Below are 26,310 nucleotides of genomic sequence, written 5' to 3' on the forward strand. Positions count from 1 at the left end.
GGAATATTAAGTAAGGTGTAAGCAGAGTACATGCATTTTTGAAAAAAAACTAAAAATTATGTTTTCTGGGATAAAAATGGTGCATTCTTTCAAAACTAAATGGTTGGGATCTGCAGAGGAAGCTTCCAATTTGCCTGCAACCATATAGCAGCATGTAGTGCATGTATAATGTAGGCTTGGTATTTGTTGTATCATTGTATGTTTGTTGTATCATTGTATGTATCAGAGTATGTTGAATGTGTGTGGTGTTTGTGTATTGTGTGTTTGCAATATGTGTATTGGAATGTATGTAGTTGTTTAATGTGCGTGTATGTAACTTGACTTCCAGTGGCCCCAGTTTTTGTTGTGGGGCCCAATGCAGCTGCCCCTTCAGCCCGCAAATAGTTTTCCCGGCCGTGCAATCTGCATCACAATAGGGTTGCCACCCGCCCCAGCCCCCAGTATCTCCGGGACTAGTCAAGCATGTGAGGTGTCACACACATACACATTTTCAACAAGTGCGGGGGCTGTGATGCTGTAAGTGGGCGTGGTCTAATTTCAGGTCGCGCTACGTCCGAGTTCATCAGTTGGTTCAGTCCAGTGTCACTAGTAGTTGCCGGTGTAGTTCTCTGATAGCAGCACACTTCTATAACTGAACTTTCTGGTCAGGATGCTGAAGCTGAACGTTCGGTCCTCCTCCTTCCAAGCCCCCAGTTCCCAGCAGAGGGTAACCTCAGGTGGCAGAAGTAAGATACTTGGCTATATATTATTTCTGTTAAATAGCTTCACTTGGAATAGTCTTGCTGCAGTCCTTTTATTGCACTTATCATTCAGCTGTTAAGCACCAATGGTATACTGGTGGATACAAAAATGTTAAAGTTAAAGCACAAATAGACCTATTTATTATAAACAGAGTTGTACAAGCAAAGGTTAAAATAATATTGTTATGATAAAATCACTGGCTAATCCATGTCAACCAAGAACTTACTGCATACAGTTTTAAACAAATTCTTATACAAATGTAACTTTTTGACTGCTACAGTGGGCTTTGACTTTTGCATGCAAAAGACTACTCTACTGTGCGTTTAACCACCGCAAAGGGGTTAAACACACAGTAGAAATACTATTTTGGACTCGCAGAGCACTGCTTGTCCAGAGCAGGAAATGCTGCTTATCCAATCCCCATCTGAGTTGCACGACTTGCACTGCTGTTTGGATCATCACTGCTGATTGGATCATCACTGTTTTATGCTGAAAACAGTAGTCAGAGTTTGCCCATTGAAAAAACACTTGCTGTAAAATAAAGTGTTAAGCTGTTCTAATGATGTTCTGATATGTTAATATATTGAAGACTAGAAGGTGTTTTCTGTCACTTTAATGATGATGCTTATTGATCTATGGTTTCGACGGAATAGAGAGGGCCCAAGAAAATGTTTTCCCAGGGTCAAATCAATATCAAAGACGGCCCAGGGGTCAAGGCAGCTGAAGCACACGGCAGTGCAGGGTGCGGCTGTTTGTACAATACGTGTCCACTGTCTGTGACATCACAACATAGGGAGGTGGCTCAGGGCCAGTGGGACTGGAGTACGGCTTCGGCTTCGGCTTCCCCCAAAATTTTAGTGAGTGAAGCAGAGCCAGGCACGGTGCAGGACCTGCAGATTTGTACACACACGTAATCACGTGATGTCCTTAGTGAACTGCAGGCAGCCATAGGCCAGGCCGGGTGGAACATTGCCTGCCACCTTCTCAAAGAGTCAGCCCGGGACAAAACATACACCACAGCCAGGCTCTGAGCTTGAATACTGATGTACAGGCCCTTAAAGGGACAGTAAACCTTAAAAAAAATGTTATATAATTCTGCACATAGTGCAGAATTATATAACATTACATTAGCCAAACATTTTAAATCATAATATTGCCTTTTTATTTTTAAAAAATATCGCCGTTTTACAGACCCGCTCTCTGGGCTCTGCTGAGCGGGTCTGTTGTTTTTACTGAGCGCATCGGCCAGCTGTATAGTCACAGCCCGGCCCGACCGCGCCATTAGACACAATGCAGCTCGCTCCTGCTCTGTCTGACAGCGGGAGCGAGCTGCATTGTGTCTAATGGCGCGGTCGGGCCGGGCTGTGACTATACAGCTGGCCCGATGCGCTCAGTAAAAACAACAGACCCGCTCAGCAGAGCCCAGAGAGCGGGTCTGTAAAACGGCGATATTTTTTAAAAATAAAAAGGCAATATTATGATTTAAAATGTTTGGCTAATGTAATGTTATATAATTCTGCACTATGCGCAGAATTATATAACATTTTTTTTAAGGTTTACTGTCCCTTTAAGCATATGTGCGTATGCCACTGATAAACAGTAATAACTTTTATACTAAGCTTTTTTGATAATGGAAGTATATTGCAAAAATGCTTTTATTTAAAATTGAAATGCGCCCATGCATATTTCAATTTTGAACTTTCTATCCCTTTAAATCTATATAGTTGATTGTTCCTTTTTCCAAGATGGCAAACTGTAGCTTATATCTAGATAGCTGCCTGTGCCTCTTTTCAAGATGGTTACCTGTGCCTTACACATAGACTATTATAAATAAAAAATGGGGGGGGGGGGAGTGTGCTGCTTTGCCTTAAAGGGACAGTCTACACCAGAATTTATATTGTTTTAAAAGATAGATAATCCCTTTATTACCCATTTCCCAGTTTTGCATAACCAACACAGTTATAATATTATACTTTTAACCTCTGTGATTATCTTGTATCTAAGCCTCTGCAAACTGCCCCTTTTTTCAGTTCTTTTGACAGACTTGCAGTCTAGCCAATCAGTGCCTGCTCCCAGATAACTTCTCGTGCACGAGCACAGTGTTATCTATATGAAATACGTGAACTAACACCCTCTAGTGGTGGAAAAACTGTTAAAAAGCAATCTGAAAGAGGTGGGCTTCAAGGTCTAAGAAATTAGCATATGAACCTCCTATGTTAAGCTTTCAACTAAGAATACCAAGTGAACAAAGCAAAATTGGTGATAAAAGTAAATTACATGCTCTATCTGAATCATGAAAGTTTATTTTGGCCTAGACTGTCCCACTCTACAAGTGCTCACTGCCCTTAAATCATATGCGATTTCCCCAGTCCTAAAAATATCTACCCAGTTACATATCAAACTACTGAATTGTTAAACATTAAAGCATTAGAATTCACATTACAATATAATGACATTACAAAAAGCAAGTGATCTTATTCAAACAAATAAGAAAAGATAAATAGATTTAGTTTCCTAGCCGTCATGTGCTTCCTTGAAAAGCTACTTGCAAGATTATGCATTGCGCTTTCACACCAAGACCATTTCATTTTAAAATTGTCTGCACATGCACACAAACATCATTTCCCCCATCACTGAAATTAAATATCTTGGCAAGTACTTTACAAGCTCACAAAAGCCACTAAAGACCGCTCTAGTTGTCATCTAGTTTACATCCATGTTAAATATAGTGGCAATCTGTTCAGTGATTTGGGCTGTAGTTGTGACTAATGTTCTTAATGGCAGCATATGGGTGACAAAAAATTGCATCTTTTTTATTAAATATCTCAAATATTTCCTTCAAATTTTCTATTTTTTTATTTTTAATTACTACAGAAAAAAACAGCCAACTTCTTATTATTTCCAACCATTATAAGCATTTAAAAAAAAAAAATCAGACATATTGGGGCCTATTTATCATAGTGCGAGCAGACATGATCCGATATTGCGGATCATGTCCACCGCACATCGATAAATGCCGACAGCATAATATGCTCTCTGCATTTATCATTGCACCACCAGTTCTGGTGAACTGCTGGTGCAATGCCGCCCCCTGCAGATTTGCTGCTAATCGGCCGCTAGCAGAGGGTGTCAATCAACCCGATCATATTCGATCGGGTTGATTTCTGTCCGCCGCCTCAGAGCAGACGGACAGGTTATGGAGCAGCGGTCTTCAGACCGCTGCTTCATAACTTCTTTTTCTGGCGGAGCTTGGTAAATATGCCCCATAGGGCTAAATTACAAGTGGAGTGCAAAAATATTAGTGCTATTGAGCGCGAACACCTTTCAGGTTAAATCAGTAGCACCTGTAAGTAAAGAATATTGGAATGTTAAATATGTACAGCAAATTTACAGTAAAACACATAAATACATCAGTACACACACATATATATATATACATACATATACATATATAGACATGCATATGTATGTATCGCTACGTTAAAGCCCTTTGCCTGCCTTATTTTTTTTCTAACACCTAAGACCTCCTATCTTTGAGCTCTTATACCTTTTAATGTAATTTTTGTTTAAATATTTTTTTAATCAGACAGTTTAATTATGAGTGTAACTGTACTTTTAAATGTATTTTTGATGTGTTTTGTGCAACTTTTTTCTCTCATATAACAGTTAACCAGAGCTCTGAAGTTACACTAACCCAGTGCACGTTAATTTAGATTGCGCTCAAGGGAATGCATTTATTTTCGACTTGTAATAAGCAAAGAGCCGCAATGAATGCCTCATTGCTCGCGTGCAACAGTTAGCGTTCCCCTCCAGTGTTCCCTCTAAGGTTACTTTTGTGAGTGGCTCAGCAATGAAAGAGTTAATAAGGGAACCACACCTTGCAGTCTGCATTGGGTAGAGTTTGATAATTGCTCTAATTAACTGTTTCACTGATGGGCCGCTCACAAAACTGGCCTTAGCGGGAACAGTGTTCCACTCGTAATCTATCCCTATATCAACAAAGCTATAAATAACAATTTTGTAAAACAGGCCCCATTTTTTCCCTTTTTTAAATCAGGTGGCTACTTTTGGGCTTCTAGAGTGGAAAAAATGTAAAAGGTAAAGGGGTTTTCTAAAGGGAAGGCCGTTCTTAGACTTTTCCAAATGTAGTTTAAGATATATAATCTGTAAGGTAATAGAAAAGAAATGAAAACCGAGAGCCACTTCTGGACCTGTAAATGCCTAAGATAATTTAAAAGATATTAGGATAAAACAGAAACATTCTATATACGACATAGAGAGAAATAAAGATGGTTTTAAATACTTCATAGGAGTAATAAATAGAATGAGTCTCCTTTATAATTTACTAGTCCTAAAGCCCATTCACATGGGCCATTTTTTGCAGTACAGTGGTCCCACCCCTTGCCTTCTCTCCCTCTCACTCTCTTTTGCTTTCTCTATCTCCCCCCTCTCTTTTGCGCTCTCTCTCCCCCTCTATTTTGAGCTCTCTCTCTCCCCCTATCTTTTGCGCTCTCTCTTTCCCCCCCTCTTTTGCGCTCTCTCTCCCTCTCTATCTCCCCTCTCTCTTTCTCTCTCTCCCCTCTCTCTCTCTCTCTCTCTCTCTCTCTCTCTCCATCCCCTCTCTCTCTCCCTCTCTCTCTCCCCCTCTCTCTCTCTCCCCCTCTCTCTCCCCCCTCTCCCTCTCTCTTTCCCCCCCTCTCTCTCTCTCTCTCTCTCTCTCTCCTCTCTCTCTCCCCTCTCTCTCCCCTCTATCTCTCTCTCTCTCTCTCTCTCTCTCTCTCCCCTCTCTCTTTCCCCCCTCTCTCCCCTCTCTTTCTCTCCTCTCTCTCTCCCCTCTCCCTCTCTCTCTCTCTCCCTCTCTCTCCTCTCTCTCACTCCCCTCTCTCTCTCCCCCTCTCTCTCTCCCCTCTCTCTCGCTCCCCTCTCTCTCTCCCCTCTCTCTCGCTCCACTCTCTCTCTCCCTCTCTCTTTCTCTCTCCCCTCTCTCTCTCTCTTTCTCTCTATCTCCCCTCTCTCTCTTTCTCTTCCCTCTCTCTTTCTCTCTCTCTCCCCTCTCTCCCCTCTCTCAACCTCTCTCTCTCTCCTCTCTCTCTATCTCCCCCTCTGTCTCTCTCTCCCCCCTCTCTTTCCCCTCTCTCTCTATCTCCCCCTCTCTCTTTGTCTCTCCCCTCTCTCTTTCCCCTCTTTCTCTCCCCTCTCTCTCTCCACATCTCCCCTCTCTCTCTCTCCCCTCTCTCTCTCTCTCTCTCTCTCTCTCTCTCTCTCCCCTCGCTCTCCTCTCTCTCTCTCTCTCTCTCTCCTCTCTCTCTCTCTCTCTCTCTCTCTCTCCCCTCTCTCTCTCCTCTCACTTTCTCTCTCTCTCCCCTCTCTCTCTCCCCTCTCTCTCTATCTCCCCCCTCTCTCTCTCCCCCCCTCTCTCTCTCCCCTCTCTCTCTCGCTTTCTCTCTCCCCTCTCTCTCTCTCCCCTCTTTTTCTCCCCTCTCTCCCCTCTCTCTCTATCTCCCCCCTCTGTTTGTTTCTCTCCCCTCTCTCTCTCCCCCTCTCTTTCTCCCCTCTCTCTCTCTCTCCCTCTCTCTCCCTTCTCTCTCTCTCTCCCCTCTCTCTCTATCCCCCCCTCTCTCTCCCCCCCCCCTCTCTCTCTCTCTCTCTCTCTCTCCTTATCTCCCCTCTCTCTCTCTCCCCTCTCTCTCCCTCTCCATCTCCCCCTCTCTCTCCCCATGTCTCTTCCCCCCTCTTGATCTCTCTCTCCCCTCTTTTGAGCTGTTTGAGCTCTCTCCACGGCCTTTCACGGCCTGCCCCGGCCACGCCCCCTTCACAGTCCTTCGTGTTAGATCACACCCCCTTCACGCTCGACCGCGCCCCACGCGCACGCTCGGCCATGCCCACTTCTTCTCGCGGCAGTCGGCAGATCAGGTAGGGAATCTAAGGCCAGGTGTGTTTGCCGTTGTGCTGTCTCTACTGCGCATGACAGCTTCGGACAAACACACTTGGCCTTTTATAGTATAGGATGAATAAACAAGTTGAAACTACAACTGGGGTGTGATTAACACTTACTAAAGTGATGTCATTTAAAAACTTACAAGTCATTCAGATTAGCAATGTGGGTATTGGTGACTATAATATATAAGTTGTAAGACAGGCATGCTCTTAGAAAAGAATGTTTAAATAAAGTGGTAATTTGTAGAAGCAAATTGACCCATGACCCACAGTCTCAGCGCTGACAGCGGGCAAAAAGAGCTGCGCAAGGAAATCTACTACTATTTTAAATTTACATTGTGATAAAAAAGGGGGGGGACCTCTGCCCTCACTGATGTATGAACAATGTATAAAAATAAATGTAAGTCCTAAGTTAGCCAATACATAATAATCCTCCCTATATTATTATTCTAACAAATAACAGAGACCTAGATTACGAGTTGTGCCCTATGAGTCAAATAGCAGCGTTGTGGCCCATAACGCATCATTTTCCCTAATGCAGCCATTGCAAGTCTTGTCAGTATAGCTGTACCGCAAGCCTTTTAGCCTGTAATGCAACGTCACTACCACACTCGTAAAAATAACTTTTTTTCATGAGATTCCCATAGCGCCGGTATTACGAGTTTTGAGTTCTGGCTAAAAAGCTTGCGTTACAGCCTAAAACGACAAGATCCATAACGCCATCTAACGTCAGTAGTTATTAGTTTTACGCTACAAAGCTTTAACATAAAACTCAGAACTAAAGTGTTAAAAAGTACAGTAACACCCATAAACTACCTATTAACCCCTAAACCGAGGCCCTCCCGCATTAAACAAACACTATAATAAAGTTATTAACCCCTAATCTGCTGCTCCCGATATCGCCGCCACTTAATAAAAATATTAACCCCTATTCCGTCCCTCCCTGACATCCTCACCACTATACTAAAGTTATTAACCCCTAAACCGCAGCCCTCCTGCATCGCAAACACTATTAAAATATTATTAACCCCTAATCTGCCGTCTGCCCACATCGCCCCCACTATACTAAAGTTATTAAGTCCTACACCGCCGCTGTTTGAGCTCTCTCCACGGCCTTTCACGGCCTGCCCCGGCCACGCCCCCTTCACAGTCCTTCGTGTTAGATCACACCCCCTTCACGCTCGACCGCGCCCCACGCGCACGCTCGGCCATGCCCACTTCTTCTCGCGGCAGTCGGCAGATCAGGTAGGGAATCTAAGGCCAGGTGTGTTTGCCGTTGTGCTGTCTCTACTGCGCATGACAGCTTCGGACAAACACACTTGGCCTTTTATAGTATAGGATGAATAAACAAGTTGAAACTACAACTGGGGTGTGATTAACACTTACTAAAGTGATGTCATTTAAAAACTTACAAGTCATTCAGATTAGCAATGTGGGTATTGGTGACTATAATATATAAGTTGTAAGACAGGCATGCTCTTAGAAAAGAATGTTTAAATAAAGTGGTAATTTGTAGAAGCAAATTGACCCATGACCCACAGTCTCAGCGCTGACAGCGGGCAAAAAGAGCTGCGCAAGGAAATCTACTACTATTTTAAATTTACATTGTGATAAAAAAGGGGGGGGACCTCTGCCCTCACTGATGTATGAACAATGTATAAAAATAAATGTAAGTCCTAAGTTAGCCAATACATAATAATCCTCCCTATATTATTATTCTAACAAATAACAGAGACCTAGATTACGAGTTGTGCCCTATGAGTCAAATAGCAGCGTTGTGGCCCATAACGCATCATTTTCCCTAATGCAGCCATTGCAAGTCTTGTCAGTATAGCTGTACCGCAAGCCTTTTAGCCTGTAATGCAACGTCACTACCACACTCGTAAAAATAACTTTTTTTCATGAGATTCCCATAGTGCCGGTATTACGAGTTTTGAGTTCTGGCTAAAAAGCTTGCGTTACAGCCTAAAACGACAAGATCCATAACGCCATCTAACGTCAGTAGTTATTAGTTTTACGCTACAAAGCTTTAACATAAAACTCAGAACTAAAGTGTTAAAAAGTACAGTAACACCCATAAACTACCTATTAACCCCTAAACCGAGGCCCTCCCGCATTAAACAAACACTATAATAAAGTTATTAACCCCTAATCTGCTGCTCCCGATATCGCCGCCACTTAATAAAAATATTAACCCCTATTCCGTCCCTCCCTGACATCCTCACCACTATACTAAAGTTATTAACCCCTAAACCGCAGCCCTCCTGCATCGCAAACACTATTAAAATATTATTAACCCCTAATCTGCCGTCTGCCCACATCGCCCCCACTATACTAAAGTTATTAAGTCCTACACCGCCGCCACTATAATAAACCTATTAACCCCTAAACCACAAGTCCCCCCCACAACAAAATATACTAAACTAAACTATTAACGCCTAAACCGAAGGCCCCCACATTGAAATAAACTAAATTAAACTATTCACCCCTAAACCCAACGCCCCCCTAACTTTATATTAAATTTACAATTTCCCTATCTTAAATTAAATTAAAACTTACTTGTCAAATTAAAAAAAACTAAGTTCAAACTAACAATTAAACTAATATAATTATTAAACTAAAAATAAACTAACTACCAATTAAATTAAACTAAACTTCACATTCCAATTAGCCAATAGAATGAGAGCTGCTTAAATCCTATTGGCTGATTTGAACAGCCAATAGGATTTTAGCAGCCCTAATTCCTATTGGCTGATTCAAATGTTTAAGCCAATAGGAATGCAAGGGACGCCATCTTGAATCGCATCCCTTGCATTGAAGATTCAGTGTACATCGGTGACCTTATGAAGAGGATGCTCCGCTCCGCGCCTCCAGGATCAAGATAGAAGATGCCGCCTGGATGAAGACTTCTCGCCGCTTGGATCAGGACTTTGCCGCCAGGATGAAGATTGTAGAGGTCGCCTGGATGAAGACTTCTTGCCGCCTGGATCAGAACTTCAACTCTGGGATGAAGATCGTTCAAGTGGGACTTCAAAAACTGTAAGTGGATTGTCGGGGGTTAGTGTTAGGCTTTTTTAAGGGTTTATTGGGTGGGTTTTATTTTAGGGTCTGGGCAGTTAAAGAGCTAAATGCCCTTTTAAGGGCAATGTCCATACAAATGCCCTTTTCAGGGCAATGGGTAGCTTAGGTTTTTTTTAGATAGTTTTTTTTATTTTATGAGTTGGGGGGTGGGGGTTTGTAATGTTAGTGGGTATTTGTATTTTTATTTCATAAACAGAGCTGATTTCTTTAGGGCAATGCCCTAAAAAAGGCCATTTTAAGGGCCATTGGTAGTTTATTCTAGATTAGGTTTTTTATTTTGGGGTGGTTTATTTTTTTATGGGTATTAGAATAGGAAAAATATATATATATATTTTTGATAATTTGTTTGTTATTTTGTGTAATGTATATTTTTAGTTTTTTTTTTTTTTAGCAAAAGAGCTGTTTAACTTAGGACAATGCCCTACAAAAGGGCCCCCCAAAAGGCCATTTTAAGGGCCCCCAAAAGGCCCTTTTAAGGACCCTTGGTAGTTTGGGGGTGGGGGTTTGTATAGTGTTAGAGGGTGTTTGTATACATTTTTTTAGCAAAAGAGCTGTTTAACTCAGGGCAATGCCCTACGAAATGCCCTTTTAAGGCCCCCCCAAAGGCCCTTTTAAGGGCCCTTGGTAGTTTGGGGGGTGGGGGTTTGTATAGTGTCAGGGGGTGTTTGTATTATTTTCTTTAGAAAAAGAGCTGTTTAACTCAGGGCAATGCCCTACAAAAGGCTCTTTTAAGGGCCCTTGATAGTTTTGGGGGTGGGGGTTTGTATAGTGTTAGGGGGTGTTTGTATTATTTTTTTATCAAAATAGCTGCTTAACTCAGGGCAATGCCCTACAAAAGGCCCTTTTAAGGGCCCCCCGAAAGGCCCTTTTAAGGGCCCTTGGTAGTTTAGGGGGTGGGGGTTTGTATAGTGTTAGGGGGGTTTGTATTATTTTTTTTAACAAAAGAGCTGTTTAACTCAGGGCAATGCCTTACAAAAGGCAATTTTAAAGGCCTAAAAGGGCCCCTTGGTAGTTTATTCTAGAATAGTCTTTTTTATTTTGGGGTGTTTTTTTTTTTTTTTTAAAAAGGGTATTAGAATAGGAATAATTTTTATTTTTTTGGGATAATTTCGTTGTTTTTTTCTAATGGTAGGTTTTTTTATTTTTGTAATGGTAGGTTTTTTTATTTTTTGTAATGTTAGGTTTTAGTGTAAGGCAGGTTAGGTTTTATTTCACAGGTAAGTTTGTATTTATTTTAGTTAGGTAGTTAGTAACTTACCTGTGAAATAAAAATGAAACCTAAGCTAGCTACAATGTAACTATTAGTTATATTGTAGCTACCTTAGGTTTTATTTCACAGGTAAGTATTTAGTTTTAAATAGGAATTATTTAGTTAATAATTGTAAATTTAATTTAGATCTGATTTCATTATGTTAAAGTTAGGGGGTGTTAGGGTTAGGATTAGGGTTACGTTAGGGTTAGGTTTAGGGGTTAATATAGTTTAATTGAGGTTGTTGCAATGTGGGGGGCTGGAGGTTTAGGGGTTTATAGGTTTATTTAGTGGTAGTGATGTGGGAAGCCAGAGGTTTATGGGTTAATAACTTTATTTTGTTGCGGCGATGTTGGGGAGCAGCGGAATAGGGGTTAATATCTTTAGTATAGTGGCAGCGATATCGGGAGTGGCACATTAGGGGTTAATAATTTTATTTAGTTGGCGGAGATATCGGGAGCGGCAGATTAGTGGTTAATAACTGTGGGCAGGCGTCGGCGATATCAGGGAAACAGATTAGGGGTGTTCAAACGTGAGGTTTATGTTAGGGTGTTAGGTTTAAACATCAATGGGGCTGCATTACGGAGCTTTTGTTTCCGCCAATCGCAGGTGTTAGGCTTTTTTTTTGCCGGCTCTCCCCATTGATGTCTATGGGGAAAGTGTGCACAAGCACGTCAAAACACTGCTTGTTTTTGGTGCGTTAAGGAGCTCAAAATCTCCATATCGCCTGCGCAAGCCGTGTTTTTTTTAAACTTGTAATGGCAGCGCTATTAGGGGGTTAAATATTGCAACTTTTGTTGCATTCTTTACTTTCCCTATAAAGCTCAATACTTGTAATCTAGATGAGAATGAGTAGAACAAAAACCAACATGTAAATAAAATTGATAAAAGTCTCTTCAGTAAGGTATCCTTAATAATAACTAAGGAAAGGTTTGTATATTAACAGCTATCTTCGAACAAACAAAGTTTATAGGCAGAGAACCCATTAACAATTGCCAAAACATGTGGGAACTTTAAACAGGTAGCTAACGATAGTAATAAATTGGCACACTCATATTACCCAAGTCCAGTCAAGTGTAAGCAATTATAGAAGTTTATAAAGTCTTAGAAGAAGGGCAATAGAAAGATCCATATATATTTCTGTCGGGGAAAGAGTCTGACCACAGACAACTGGCCTTTGGAAAGGTGAATTGACTTATTAACATTTAAAAAGATGGCTGCTGAACTTGTTTTAGGTCTCTAATAGGAACGTGCTTACGTAGTAAAACATATGTGTGAGATCCAGTAGTGGTATACACCAGTTTAGTAAAAGATTTTGTGGCGGACTGTGTTGCATTATAAATAATTTGGATTTTATAAGTGTCCCCTTTGAGGGTTGGCAGCTCTGGTCTTCTGAGAGTAGTCTGTGACTGAACCAATGGAGCAAGGCGTGGTGTTACTCCAAGGGAGCCATGCATTGAATCGAGTACCTTTCTTATCCATTTGTATTGTCACAGTGATTGTAGAAATAGATGTGTCCTTTAGAGGTTTCTGGCTTGGTGGTATATTGCTCAAGGTCTGCTATAAAGTTGTTCCACTATATGTCCCCTGCAAACGTCATAGGTTCAGCTTGGACTAGCAGAATCACTTCTACAAAATTCAAGATCTGTATCATGTAGATCCTTCTCTTTCACGACCGCTAGCAGCTCTGATTCCTGGGTACTTGGGAAATGAACAAATATATTTCTATCAAAAATAGATAGTATACGGGCTTCAAATTTCAAGTAATGTCCACCCAAACAGTGTAGGAAATTCTGTCCTCACATGTCAGTAAGCAATCTTGCCATCGCCATATTCCACGTATAATAAATAATGTGTAGTTGTAGAGACAACTCCAGATATTATGATATTGTACTGTGGTAGTCTCTTGCCCAAAATTGACTGTGTAACCTGAGCTACCAGGGGGTTCCTAACCTAAAAGGTAGCCGTCACTGTAGGCCTTAGATAGCATTATGAGCTGCTAGATATAATTTATAAAATAGTTGGCTTATTTTTTATGGATGCTGTAAAATAAAGGCAATAACTGGCAGATCATATGCGACCGATCCAAGTCGCTACTTGGACACGACCCCACTATGCCCTCATTTTTGGGTTTCATATCCCTTTCATTTTATCACAGATTGATGTTGCCTGGTTATCTAGTGGAGGCCGCATGACCCTTTAATGCCTGTTGTGCCTGTGAGGCAGGTATGAGTTAAAATTGTTGGGGATGGGGAAGCCTAGGGATAGCAGATTTCCCAGGGCCTAGGGCAGCACAAAAACTAAATACACCACTGGCTCACCCATAAGATTTATGTTTAGATGCTGTGCACTATTATGCAACCAAACCTTTTGTGTCTCTTCTGTTTTTTTGTTTTTTTTTCCCTCCATTAATTTACAAACAAATTCTAAGCATCAAATTATTCCCAGATTTAAGACCACAGCTGTTTTATTGTAAAAATGAGTTTGGGAAAAAAAAAAAAAACATTTATTGAGCCGACTTTAAAGAGATTCAACCTGAGTCAGCTCTTAAGAAGAGATTCCAACTACATTTCTAAATGTTGATCATATTAAGTGCATTACAATCTGCAAAAAATATATATAAGCATACAGGGATTAACAGATCTACAGTTCTGTGATACTGACTAATGCACTAGTGTTTTTACAGCAAACTTAATTAAAACTATTAAGCAGAAATCCAAGGACTAAAAAACCATTGACACACACTGTCTCCATTTATATAGGGACAAAGGGTTACTGTGTTATGTTGGCATTTCCAAGCTAAGATCCTCCAGGAATGGTTCCTTATGCCCTTTTTTAAACAAATAAAAAATACTATGCAAAAATATTATTTGTTACCTTTTCTTCTGCTTTTAAATTTCCAATATTTTTCTTCTGCTGTATTCGTGAGCTTGAGAGCATGTTCCTATTAAACCCAAGTGTTAATTTTAGGTCCCTATAGAATGGGTTCCTGTGCAGAGCTGCAAAGTGCTCTCACTTTCTCATTTTACTTGTTTATTTTTATTATCTCAAGTCTGACAGCAAAATAAAAACTGAGAGTGAAACAAGTACATTTCTGTTTCTAGTATGTTTAACTTTTTTTTTTTCTTAGCCCTTGTCTATTTTTCATCCTATTATAAGCCAGGTTAGTGACAGAATATATTAGTGTTAAAAAGGTACAGAAAGGTTTTTTTTATTCTGGAAGAAATAATAAAATATTTTACTTCATATATATATATTGTGTATTAACATACATACATGTACATACATATACAGTATATATATATATATATATATATATATACACATACACATACATACACACATACATATGTATATATATTTTTTCACAATACATTTCTCATCAACACATTATGGGCCAGATTACAAGTGAAGTGCAAACGTTTGCTCCCGAGCTATAAGGGGTTTATCACTGGTATTTTACGAGTTAAAAGAAAATGTGATTGCTTGAGCTAGAATGATTATTAAAGGGACAGTAAAGTCAAAATTAAAATTTAATTGATTGGCTAGAGCTTGTAATTTTAAACAACTTTTCAATTTACTTTTATTATCAATTTTGCTTAATCCTCTTGGTATCTTTTGTTAAAGAGTAATACTAGGTGAGTTTAAGAGTGTTCACGTTTCTTTAGCCATCTAGCAGTAATATTTACAGTAAAGTTTATAGAAACGTTAGAGCTTAGGAGTATCACGTGTCTTTAGCACTCTATGGGGCCGATTTTTCAAAGCGTCAATCTTGTTGCATTCGCTGGCGTCAATACGCTCGCCAGACATAGCTGCCGCGAATCTACATACGACGGCCTTATTTATTAAAAAGTCTATAAAAAACAAGCGCATCAAGTCCGGCGCGATCTGCATCGGACTATTGATAATTAAGAGTCATCGATGTTGTGGATATCCTTATGTATCAATATATCTCTCCTGAATGTCTATCAAATAAAGACATTTTAGTCTTTTTCAAAATTCATTTGAATATTGTACATATATACTTGTGTATATCTATACTATAATTGTGTTTGTAATGTCCGTCACTGTCGGCAGTTGCGCACGCATCCTCAAAGGAATGTTGGCAGAGCAAGGCAGCCAAAAGAATTCACCTGGATGCACCGAAGCTGATTCTTTCACCACCCTGCCATTTTCAGAATCCACCAGGATGCAGCGAAGGCAAAAAAAAAAAACACTGCCCGCACGAAGTATAACAAAAAAAAACTAACCTCCCACACAAAGTATTAACAACCAAACCGCAAACCCACATATCGCAAAATAATAAAGTAATTAACCCCAATCCGCAAATAACCTAACATATTAATCCCTTAACTGTCAAACACCCACATCGCAATAAACCAAATTACCATATTAACCCCTAAACCGCAAAACCCCCACATCGCAATACATGTAATTACCCTATTAATCCCTAAACCACAAAACCCCCACATCGCAATAAACCTACTTACGCTATTAACCCCTAAACCGCAAAACCCCCATATCGCAATAAACCTAATTACCCTATTAACCCCTTAAACTGCCAAAACCCACAACGCAAATAACTGATTAATTTACTAAGCCCCCTAACCTAACACCCCCTAAATTAAACCCAATTACCTAAATAAAAATACAAAATTACAATTAAAATAAAAAAAACTAAAATTACTTTAAAAATAAAAAAACTAAGTTTAAATTAAACTAAAATTACAAAAAATAAAAAAGTTTAACATTACAGAAAATAATAAACAAATTATCAAAAATAAAAAAAATTAAACCTAATCTCTATGAAAATAAAAGTCCCCCAAAATAAAAACACCCCCTAAACTACCAATAGCCCTTAAAAGGTCTTTGCCCTAAGTTAAACAGCTCTTTTACAGTTACAAAAAAGTCCCCCCTAACAGTAAAACCCACCACCTAACACTAAAAAACCTAAGCTACCCATTGTCCTGAAAAGGGCATTTGTATGGGCATTGGCCTTAAAAGGGCATTTAGCTCTTTTGCTGCCCTTAAAAGGGCATTTAGCTCTTTTAAGAATTGCCCATCCCTAATCTAAATAAAACAAACCCCACAAAAATTTTAAAAAAAACCTAAGTCTAACCCCCAGGTTGGTACTCACGGTTCCTGAAGTCCAGCGGAGAAGGTCCTGTTCCAGACGGTGAAGTCTTCCAAGTGGCGACCTCTTCTTTCTTCTTCCAGGAACAAGCCGGTACAGAGCAGAGGGCGGAACTGAAGATCGATGACCGTGGAGCTGAAGACCGGCGACCCTGGAACTGAAGACCTGCGACCGTGGAGCCATGGAGCTTGGAGGATCCTCTTCATACGATCTCTGCCGTACACTGAATAGTGAAATAAAGGTACGCGATTAAAGATGGCGTCCTTTGAATTCCTTTCGTTTGATTTGATTCTTCAAATTCAAATCAGTCAATAGGATGAGAGCTACTGAAATCCTATTGGCTGTTCAAAATAGCCAAAAGGATGATTTATTAGCTCTCATCCTATTGGCTGATTTAAATTTGAAGAATCAAATCAGCCAATAGGAATTCAAGGGACGCCATCTTTAACCCCTTAATGACCAAGGACGTGCAGGGTACGTCCTCAAAAAAAAGGCAGTTAACGCCTGAGGACGTACCCTGCACGTCCTCGGTGTGGAAAGCAGCTGGATGCGATCCTGCTCGCTTCCAGCTGCTTTCCGGTTATTGCAGTGATGCCTCGATATGGAGGCATCCTGCAATAACCGTTTTAAGCCATCCGGTGCAGAGAGAGCCACTCTGTGGCCCTCTCTGCACCGGAGATCGGTAGCTTACATCGTTGGTGGGTGGGAGCCGGACCGGGAGGCGGGTGGCGGCCATCGATGGCCCTAGTGGTGTGGAGGGGGGCGGGATCGTGGGCGGGGATGCCAGGGGGCGCGCACTGACGCGCGCACGTACACGGGAGGGTGGGGGCGGGCGCGTGCACGGGGAGGGAGCGGGTGGGAACCGCTACACACAGAAAAAAAAGTGTAGCAAAATGGAACAAAATTGTATACAAAAATAAACAAATTGGATAAAAAAGAAATCCGTTAGGTGGTGGGGGTTGGTCTGTGGGGAGGGGGAAGCTACACTACAGAAAAAACGGGCAAAAAGTAAAAAAAAAAACATATTTTTTTGCAAACTGGGTACTGGCAGACAGCTGCCAGTACCCAAGATGGCCCCCAATAAGGCAGAGGGGAGGGTTAGAGATCGTTTTTGGGGGGGATCAGGGAGGTTGGGGGCTAAGGGGGGGATCCTACACAGTAGCATATGTAAATATGCTGACAAAAAAAGTTTATTATTTTTAAAAACCCTTTTATTTTAGTACTGGCATACTTTCTGCCAGTACTTAAGATGGCGGGGACAATTGTGGGGTGGGGGAGGGAAGGGAGCTGTTTGGGAGGGATCAGGGGGTGGGATGTGTCAGGTGGGAGGCTGATCTCTACACTAAAGCTAAAATTAACCCTGCAAGCTCCCTACAAACTCCCTAATTAACCCCTTCACTGCTAGCCATAATACACATGTGAGGCGCAGCAGCATTTAGCGGCCTTCTAATTACCAGAAAGCAAAGCCAAAGTCATATATGTCTGCTATTTCTGAACAAAGGGGATCCCAGAGAAGCATTTACAACCATTTGTGCCATAATTGCACAAGCTGTTTGTAAATGATTTCATTGAGAAACCTAAAATTGTGAAACTTTTTACGTTTTTTTAAATTTGATCGCATTTGGCGGTGAAATGGCGGCATGAAATATACCAAAATGGGCCTAGATCAATACTTGGGGTCGTCTACTACACTACACTAAAGCTAAAATTAACCCTACAATCTCCCTAAAAGCTCCCTAATTAACCCCTTAACTGCTGGGCATAATACACGTGTGGTGCACAGTGGCATTTAGCGGCCTTCTAATTACCAAAAAGCAACGCCAAAGCCATATATGCCTGCAATTTCTGAACAAAGGGGATCCCAGAGAAGAATTTACAACCATTTATGCCATAATTGCACAAGCTGTTTGTAAATAATTTCAGTGAGAAACTGAAAGTTTGTGAAAAAGTGAACGATTTTTTGTATTTGATCGCATTTGGCGGTGAAATGGTGGTATGAAATATACCAAAATTGACGTAGATCAATACTTTGGGATGTCTACTAAAAAAATATATATACATGTCAAGGGATATTCAGGGATTCCTGAAAGATATTAGTGTTCTAACGTAACTAGCGCTAATTTTGAAAAAAATGGTTTGGAAATAGCAAAGTGCTACTTGTATTTATGGCCCTATAACTTGCAAAAAAAGCAAAGAACATGTAAACATTGGGTATTTCTAAACTCAGGACAAAATTTAGAAACTATTTAGCATGGGTGTTTTTTGGTGGTTGTAGATATGTAACAGATTTTGGGGGTCAAAGTTAGAAAAAGTGTGTTTTTTTTCAATTTTTCCTCATATTTTATATTTTTTTATAGTAAATTATAAGATATGATGAAAATAATGGTATCTTTAGAAAGTGCATTTAATGGCGAGAAAAACGGTATATAATATGTGTGGGTACAGTAAATGAGCAAGAGGAAAATTACAGCTAAACACAAACACCGCAAAAATGTAAAAATAGCCTTGGTCCCAAACGGACAGAAAATGGAAAAGTGCTGTGGTCATTAAGGGGTTAATCGCGTACCTTGAATTTACTATTCAGTGTACGGCGGCGATCGGAAGAAGAGGATCCTCCATGCTCCATAGCTCTGCCGTCACTGGTTTTCAGTTCCGCCATCACCGGTCTTCAGTTCTGCGGTCGCTGGTCTTCAGTTCCGCTTAGTCAGGGCTGTAATTTCCTTAACTTAAAACAGCCTGATGTGGCCCAGCCTACTTTCTGCAAGCTAGCTATTAGCTCTTAAAGGGATATAGGTAGCGTGCAGAAAGTAGGAGATTACAGCCCTGAGATTGCCTGTGGGATGAAACACATAAATTGTCAGCAAAGGCCTTTTCTTTATGCTTTACTGAAAAACTCTGTCTGGACATTTAATTGTATAACCTATGCTGAATTCAACATCAGTAAGTGAAAGGTATAGAGCTTCTGATCCTGTTTGACTCCGGTACTATAGGCTTACACATAGCCGTTTTCTGTGGTTACCGGATATCGTTTTGAAAAGTACTGGGGAAGCATTCTGGGGGTAATTAGACGGTCGCTCTTTCCCTGAAGCCAGATGTCCCATGTAACAGCAATAATCTTAAAAGGTTCACAAACATCATACCTGCATTGCTGAAGTAAACACAGTGACGTCAGAGGAGCGGGAGGGCTTACAGGACGTAACTATCTACTCGTTTGTACACAAGCTCTCATGAAAGGGAATCCCAGAAGGGGAATGTAAGCTGCTCCACACAGGATCACGCAAGCAAATTGTAAATTGGCACTGACATTGCACCTTTACACCAAGGATTTACTTTGTAGTCCGGTCTGAACTAGAGTGCGGCGAAAGCCGCTGTCATATACCGGGAGGATTATTCTGGACTTTGCATCCTAATGGTATCTACAGTGTTAGCAATGCGCAGCAATTTAGCTCTGTATCTTTTTATGTGCAATAGCAGTACGCTTGTTGTATATCACTTATGCATGTCTGTTCAATCTGTGGCCTAGGATATAAGCTAGTCTTAGCTATATGGTTACATTGTACTCAGATATGTGCAGTATAGGTTTACTTTGTTTCTTTTAATACGTGTGTCACACAGAGATTCCCTTGAATCAAATTTGATTATAAATAAATAAAATAAGATTGTTTTGAATTATTAAGAGTGCCTAATTCCCTTTCTTTACATGAGGAAACAGTTGTCCTCCTATATCTCTCTTTTATAAGTAACTTGAAATTTTACAAAATAGTCTGCACCATTACCTTTAAAAAGGCACAAATAATTATCAGGCTTACTAGGCCTGGTGTGGGATAAAGCTTTTTCTCTCTCGTCTATTAATGTATAAATAAAAAAATAAATATATATATATATATATATATATATATACATGCATACATGCATATCATGAGTCATTTAATCTTTTAATTTAAAATAATGTTATTTCTGAACTTAAAGGGACATCAAACTCATATATGTCATTTAATTTCATTATGCAGATAGAGAAGACAATCTCAAGCCACATTAAACCTTTTTACTTTTAATATTCCTCATACATCCTTTTTAGTAGAAATAGCAATGCACATGTGCAAGCCAATCACATGAGTCATCTATGTGCAGCAATCAATCAGTAGCTACATAGTTTATTTACATTTGCTCTTCATAAAAGGATATAACTAGAATGAAGAGAAATTAATTATATATCAAACCAAATAATAATTAACAAAATGGCATGATATTTATACATCATTCAACATATATTTTGGTTTTCATGTCCCTTCAAGATAATACTTAAAGGAATACAGCTACACTCTTTTATTTTTTATTTTTTTGGTTAACCAAACATTAAAAAATGAAATTTAAACTCCTCCTGTCCTAGAACCCCCAGCTGCTCTGGGCCCTGGTGCCCCTCCTGCTCGTGCCCGAGCAGTTCCTGGCCGTGCTGATCCTAGCCCAGAAAAATAAGGTTTATTTGAAGAGATTTCTTTCAAGATATGTTTTGACAAACAATTTCAAGATAGCCAAAATGAACCACTTTTGGTCAATAGCAATACAGTAAAATAACATAATTTAGTCAAAATGTAAAAATCAATAATTGCAAGATATCCAAAATTAACATCTTTTTGGAAAAAATCAATAGTGTAAAATATTACAAAAATAAAACTACTGTATGTTACAGAGTCAACCCTGATACCATTATTGACCAAAAACAGCCTAAATATAGTCTGCTCGAGCTTGGACTCCCCTTGCATCATTTAGCTGTAATGGAGCTAAATGATTGTCATACTCAGGGACATCCAATCTCTCTAGATCTATATCAGGCATGTTAATGGCAATGTTGTGTAACATACAGCAGATAAGGAAAATAATAGAGACTTTGGAGGGGGTGTACTCAAGAACCCCGCCGGAGGAGTCTAAGCATCGGAAACGGCTTTTCAGTACGTCAAAGGTGTGCTCAATAACAGGTGGGGTAGCTATGTGCGCCTGGTTGTAGCACACCTCTTCCACTCTGTTGGGGTTGTTGATGGGCGTGAACAGCCATGGAAGACAAGAATATCCAGAATCACCTGAGTAAAATAAATAGAGCATTAATATTAGCAATCTGAATGATTGAATTAAATCTATAATATATATATGTTAATATTTATAAGAGCTATTTACCTATTAGGATTCCCTCTGGCATTTGTCCCTCCTGGAACTGATCAAATATGGCAGAATTCCGGGGGATGAAATAATGATGACTAGAACTCATGATTCTTAACCTGACATCACAGATGACCTGGATATTCAGCGACTGGTTCTGCTTCCTCTCCTGGTATGGCTCCTATCTTCCCCTGGGAGGCTTCACCAATATATGAGTACAATCTATGACCCCCAATACTCTTGGCAACTCAGCTAGATTATAAAACTGGAGCTTGACATCATGCCAATGCTCTGGTGTTTTTGGGAAGTGGACATGATGGACTAGGCGTTGGTGCAAGGCATTCAGGACAACCTTCAGGTGATGGGAGAAGGTTGCCTGGCTCATACCTACACCTAGACTTGCCAAAAAATAGAGGACCAATAGTAACTTTACCATCCCAGGGATTGCCCTAGTTCTTGCAGTTAGTGGTTTGAGAGAGTCCTTGATTTTGACATACAGCCTCTTAATAGAAACCCTATTGAGTCAAAATCGACGGATCACCTCTCTATCACTGAGGGCATGGAGACAAAACTTAGGCAGGAAAACCCTCGGCACCCGCTGACGTCTCCTTTGACGCTCCGCAGCAATTATCACCCGTCTTGCTCTGCGTCTCCATAATAAGAGCATGAACTGGATCATGTTTATGATCTTCATTGCAAATTAATCAGGAAATGAAGCATGTTGTGTGTTGAATGAAACACCTTTTTTTATAATGCCAAGTTCTCTCGCTGTAAATGATTGCAGTAATTGATTGAATAACTTATGCGCCACACATTACATAACAGACAAATTAATGACGGGTTTTCTGTATTTTGCATCATTATATGAGCAAAAAGTGTTTTTTAAAAAGGTAACATGTATGGAAGCACCTCCCAGATGACAAGTTCACCAGCTGAAAATGTATGAAGCACCTCCCACTTGACAAGTCAACCAGCGGAAAACCATCTGTGGACGCTTGATATTGATTGATGAAAGTAACTGAATTACTTCTGCGACACACAGTACATAACATGGCAGGTTTTCTGTTTTTTTCATGGATGCGTCATTATACGAGCACAAAGTTGTTGTTTTAAAGGTAATATGTATGGAAGCACCTCCCAGATGACAAGTTCACCAGCTGTAAATGCAGGTGTATCATTGATATTGATTGTGCAATTAACTTAATTACTTATGTGCCACACATGAGTATTTAAATATAGAGAATTTCATGACTCTGGTTTTCTGTTTTTTGGATGGCAGCATCGGGGAGGCTTAAAAGGTCAGTCAGTGATTATGGTGTTTTCAGACTCCAATATTAAAGAACAATGTGGTGTATTAACATTGCCAAACATAACTTAGAAAGAGAATGCTATTTAAAAACTTTGTATTGGTTTTATTTGTATCAGCGTCTAAAAAGTATTACAAACCTTTTCTGTGTTTTCAGAGTCCCATTGATTTCAATGGCATTCGCGGCCTCTGAGGTGGCAGTTTCAACGATAGGTATGCTGCATCGGAATAGACACGAGCGTACCTGTTGACTAATTGATAACTTAGTCAGAGGTTCAAAAAGAGTCAAATATGAGGTTGAATGATCAGTATTCCGCTCGAATAACACAAGCATCGATCTGCGTCGAATTGATCTCGCGGGAGCAAATATTTTGTCACACATTTCAGCATTTGATGATGTTGATGTTTTGTTAATTACGGTGGATTCAATTTGCATCGAATTTAACGTGAGATTCAAGCGGATTCCATCGTATTATCAGTTGAAGCTTTGATAAATCGGCCCCTATGACAGCAGTGTTTGCATTTATTTACAACATTGCTATAAATATTGTTGCAAACATTGCTGCCAGATGGTTAAAACATGCACGCTCCTAAGCTCATCTAAGATTACTCTTTAACAAAGGGATATCAAAAGAACAAAGCTAATTTGATAATAAAAGTAAATTGGAAAGTTGTTTAAAATGTCATATTATATCTAAATCAAAAAAGTTTAATTTTGACTTTACTGTCCCTTTAATTAACACATTATTTGATGTTTTGTAAATTTAATGTATTTTTGAAAATATACACTAATTTCAAATCTACTGACTGCAACACGTTACAAAAAGTTGGGACAGAGGCAATTGAGGACTATTAGCTATTTGACAAGTTGAAATAAGAAGGTGATGTGAAACAGGTGAGGTAATCATGTAATTATAGTATATAAGGAGCCGCCAAAAAAGGCCTAGTCCTTCAAGAGCAAGGATGGGTCTAGGCTCGCCAATCTGCCAACAGATGCATCAGTGAATAAGCCAACACTTTGAGAACAACATTCCCCAAAGACAAATCAGTAGGATTTTTGGCATTTCACCTTCTACAGTGCACAATATACTGTAATTGAAAGATTCAAGGAATCCGGTTAAATCTCGGTGTGTAAAGGGCAAGGTCTAAAACCACTTCTAAATGCATGTGATGTCCGATCCCTTAGACGTCACTGTCTCAAAAACCTTCATGAGCCTGTAATGGATATCCTGACATAGGCTCGGGAATACTTTGGCCAGTCAATACCATTAGCCGCTGCATCCACAGATGCAAGTTAAGGCTTTACTACGCAAAGCAGAAGCCATAGGTCAACACTGTCAAGAAGCACCGCTGACTTCTCTGAGATGGACATTAGCACAGGGGAATCATGTTTTGTGGTCAGACGAGTCAACATTTCAAATATTTTTTGGAGAAAACAGCCGTTGTGTTCTCAGGGCCAAAGAGGAAAAGGACCATCTAAGCTGTTATCAGCATCAGGTCCAAAAGCCAGCATCTGTCATGGTATTGGGGTGTGTCACTGATCATGGCACTATTCATGCAGAAAGATATGTATACATTTTGGAGCCATCATATGCTGCCATCCAGACGTCATCTTTTCCAGGGACGTCCCTGCATTTTCCAGCAGAACAACGCTAAACCACATTCTGCCCGAATTACAAGCGCATGATAGCGTAAGCAGAGAGTGCGGTGCTAGCATGGCCTGCCTGCAGTCCTGACCTGTGTCTGATTGATAATGTGTGGCACATTATGAAGTGCAAAATAAGGCAACAAAGGCCCCATAAAGCTGTGCAGCTGAAGACATGAATAATGGATGAATGGGGGAAAATTCTGCTTGCTAAACTTAACCAACTGGTGTCTTCAGTGGCCAAACGCTTAATAAGTGTTATTAAAAGAAAAGGTGATGTTACACAGTGGTAAAAAATACATTAAATTCACAAAGTAAAACATCAAATAATGTGTTAATAATGTGTTCTCAATATAGTACAGGGTGAATTAAATTTTCAAATTACTCTGTTTTTTTTTTTTTTGCATTTTCCATACTGTTCCAACTCCCAACTTTTTGGGAATTGGGGTTGTACATTACATTGTATTCTTGTTATATATATATTATATGCAAAGTAGTATAAGGCACTGTCAGGGTTTCACCCTGCTTTGTTTGCTATTTGCTGCTGGCTGACATTTTACTTACCTCTCTCACTGAATCTGATGCAGTGTGTAACGCTGCTCACTCATCTGGGCGCCCTCTTATGGCCAAACTGGTGAACATTTTCAGTGTGAGACAGGTTGCAGTCCCAGGATTATTATGTCACACTTATTATTTAAAAGGGGTCTGTTCAGTCTGCTTTTGCCCTTGCGTTGTCTCAGACTTGTTTGTTAGTTCCAGTTCCTGTGTATTACCTGGCTTGTCTGACGTCCTTTCTGGTTTCTGATCCCTGGTTTGTTCCTGACTCTGCTGTTTTCCTAGTTCCTGATCCCGGCTCGTCTGACTACTCATTTTGGCTCCTGGCTCAGGTCGTCTGACTGCCAGCTCTGGCTTTGACTCCTGTTATTTGGCTTGTGGACTTTTTATTATTTTTTGTTATTAATAAAGGTGTGATTATTTTTGCACTTCACGTCTCAGTCTGATTCCTGGTACTCTGACAGGCACATTTCAATATTCATGTTGGATAGCGCATGTGCGTTCTTTACCTCAGATAATAGATATGTATGAGGATCCACACTAAAATGCTCGAATGCTAAGCTAATGGAGAACAACATTTTTTGTTTAAATTATTTGCTATAAATTTACCTTGTTTTGACTGGATAATAGCATGTTCTAACAAATAACATCTGTTTTCAATACTGCTAAGTGAGAAAGTAATATTTCTGATTGTATCTGGCACAACACTTAAAGGGACAGTCTACACCAGAATTTTTATTGATTTAAAAGATAGATAATCCCTTTATTACCCATTCCCCAGTTTTGCATAACCAACACAGTTATTTTAATATACTTTTAACCTCTGTGATTACCTTGTATCTAAGCCTCTGCAAACTGCCCCTTTATTTCAGTTCTTTTGACAGACTTGCAGTTTAGCCAATCAGTGCCTGCTCCCAGATAACTTCACGTGCACGAGCACAGTGTTATCTATATGAAATACGTGAACTAACACCCTCTAGTGGTGAAAAACTGTTAAAATGCATTCTGAAAAGAGGTGGCCTTCAAGGTCTAAGAAATTAGCATATGAACCTCCTATGTTAAGCTTTCAACTAAGAATACCAAGAGAACAAAACAAAATTGGTGATAAAAGTAAATTGGAAAATTGTTTAAAATTACATGCTCTATCTGAATCATGAAAGTTTATTTTGGCCTAGACTGTCCCTTTAAAGGGACACTCAAGTCAAAATAAACTTTTATGATTCAGAAAGAGCAAGCAGTTTTAAGACACTTTCCAATTTACTTCCATTATCACATTTTGCTCAGTTTTATATATATATATATACTTTCTGGGGAACAAGATCCTACTAAACAGGTGCACAAGCTCACAGGGTATACTATACAATTCTGTGATAGGCTGATGTCTGTCACATGATACAGTGGGTCTGAAAATAAGAGAAAAAATAAATTTGTCAGACAAAAAATCTACAGCTTATTTAACGTTCGGAGTAGATGTTAAATCATTGTCTTTTTATTGTGCACTTGTTAAT

The sequence above is a fragment of the Bombina bombina genome, chromosome 3 (assembly GCF_027579735.1).
Source record: "Bombina bombina isolate aBomBom1 chromosome 3, aBomBom1.pri, whole genome shotgun sequence".
Taxonomy (NCBI): domain Eukaryota; kingdom Metazoa; phylum Chordata; class Amphibia; order Anura; family Bombinatoridae; genus Bombina; species Bombina bombina.